Genomic DNA, 2755 nt, shown 5'->3' on the forward strand with positions numbered 1-2755 from the left:
CTAGTTGGTTATTTCCTATAGTATATTGTTCTTGGGCTATTTGTGTTGTTCCTAGATAGAATGCAACCCCTACTCCTACACCTTTGCCTTGCTTTGTAGCTGAGGCATCAGAATAGATAGATAGGAGGCTGTTATCTACTAGTTGTTCCTTGTGGTTCTTTGCTTCTATGTCTTTAGGCTCTTTAGATATATAGACCTTGTATGGGATATTTGAGTTCCAAGGTGTGAAGGCGTAATGTTGTATCTCCTCAGTGATTATCGAGCTCTAAACGCAATTACTAAGAAGGACCGGTACCCGCTACCTCTCATCCGAGAGACACTCAACGGCTTAAGCAAGGCCAAATGGTTTACAAAGTTGGACGTTATCGCAGCGTTCCACAAGATCCGTGTCGCACTAGGCGATAAGTGGAAGACAGCCTTCTGAACAAGATTTGGACTATTTAAGTGGCTAATTACCCCCTTTAGCATGGCGAACTCCCCAAGTACTTTTTAATGATACATTAACTAGACCTTGAGAGAACACCTAGATGACTTCTGCTCAGCATACCTAGACGACGTACTAATCTACACCAATGGCGATCTGCGCCAGCACCGAGAGCACGTCCGAAAAGTGCTTAGCAAGCTGCAAGCCGCAGGGCTACAGGTGGACATCAAGAAGTGCGAGTTTGAAGTCAAGACAACCAAGTACCTTGGGTTCATTATCGAAGCAGGTAAAGGGATAAGCATGGATCTAGCTAAGGTAGCCGCAATCCGCGAGTGGGAGGCACCGAAGACAGTAAAGGGAGTAAGATCGTTCCTAGGGTTCGCGAACTTCTACCAAAGGTTCATTAAGAACTTCGCGCAGCTAGCCGCACCCCTCACTAGGCTTATAGGTGACGTCCCCTTCTAATAGGGATCTAAAGAGCAGTCAGCCTTTGAGAAGCTAAAGGAGATCTTCGTTACAGAGCCCACGCTGGCGGCGTTCGACCCAGATCGGGAGACAGTGCTCGAGTGCGATTCGAGCGGCTACGCGGTGGGCGGGGTGCTATCACAGTACGACGATGATGGAGTCTTACGGCCTTGCGCGTTCTTCTCGCGGAAGAATAGCGCGCACGAGTGCAACTACAAGATCCACGACAAGGAGTTGCTCGCGGTAGTACGATGCCTTAAGGAATGGGATTCTAAGCTGCGTTTAGTTGAGAAGTTTAAGGTGATTATAGATCACAAGAACTTGGAGTACTTCATGAAACCTCGCATGCTGAACGAGCGCCAGGTGAGATGGTCGCTTCTACTTGGTAGGTACAACCTAGAGCTGCTGTATTGGCCAGGCAAGCAGAATGTGAGAGCCGACGCGCTCTTGAGAAGAGAACAAGACCTGCCTGCAGGGGTAGAAGACGAGCGCTTGCAGAAGCGTTTCGTGCAAATATTTAAGCCAACAAACTCCTATTAGGAGATAGCAGAAGAAGAACTAGAAGAGGAACTAGAAGAAGCTATTTTAGTAATGGCCACGAAAACACGAAGCCAACGGCGGGAAAAAGAGGCTGTTGCCCTAGCTAAAGAAGAACTAGGCCAACTACCTCCTAGAGAACTAGACGAAGAAGCGTCGGAGCAGAACGAGTTGGAGAAGCTCTAGCAAGAAGCGATAGTGAAGGATTAGGTCTACTAGGGAGCGAAGAAGGCCGTAGAGGACTAAGAACGACGTTTCCCTGCGAACTTAGGCCTAAAGTGCTCAATCGAAGACTGCTTAGCAGACGGCGGAGTCCTGTTTTACTGAGGGCGCAAGTGGGTGCTAGACAACGACGAATTGCGAACGGCAATCATTAGCGGCGCACACGACTCATTAGTCACTGGCCACCTAGGACGCGAGCTAACGTACAAGATACTCGCAAGGGACTACTTCTAGCCAGGCATGACCAACTCGATCTGGAGATATGTTAGAAACTGCGACGCTTGTGGACGGAGCAAGTCCTGGAGAGAGGGCACGCAAGGCCTTCTAAAACCACTGCCAATACCCACCCAGATCTGGAAGGAGATCTCCATGGATTTCGTCGAAGGGCTACCAGAGAGTGAGGGCATGACTAGCTTGATGGTAATCACTGATCGGCTTAGTAAGGGTGCGATTTTCGTACCGCTCCCAGATACAAAGACAGAAACCGTCGTTCGAAAGTTCATCGAACGTGTAGTCGCATATCACTAGCTACCAGACGCTATTACCTCTGATAGAGGCAGCCAGTTTGTAAGTGCACTATAGACAAGACTATGCGAGCTTCTGAAGATCAAACAGAGACTGTCGACAGCCTACCACCCACAGACGGACGGTGCAACAGAAAGGATGAACAGCGTCTAGGAGACCTACATCCGAACGTTCACGAACTAGGCTTAGAATGACTAGGCACAGCTCTGCCTAATGGCCCAGATCGCGATCAATGGTAGAAACGCAACGTCGACCGGAATGTCACCGTTCTTCTTACAGCATGGGCACGAAGTGGAGCCGCTGCAGCTAGAGCTAGACAATGAAAGGCAACAGCGGAAACCAGCCGAACAGCTTTTGGATGAGCAGAAGGCAGCAGAGATCGCGGTTAAGCTACAACAAGCCGTAGAACTAGCCCAAGCAGGCATAGCAGTTGCTCAACAAGAACAAGAGAGACAGGCGAACAAGACTCGGAGAGAAGCGCAGAGCTACCGAGTAGGCGACAAGGTATGGCTGAAGCTCGATCAGCAGTACAGCACAGGGCGAAGCTCTAAGAAGCTCGACTGGAAGAACGCTAAGTACACA

The sequence above is a fragment of the Exserohilum turcica genome, assembly GCF_000359705.1.
Source record: "Exserohilum turcica Et28A unplaced genomic scaffold SETTUscaffold_5, whole genome shotgun sequence".
Lineage (NCBI taxonomy): Eukaryota > Fungi > Ascomycota > Dothideomycetes > Pleosporales > Pleosporaceae > Exserohilum > Exserohilum turcicum.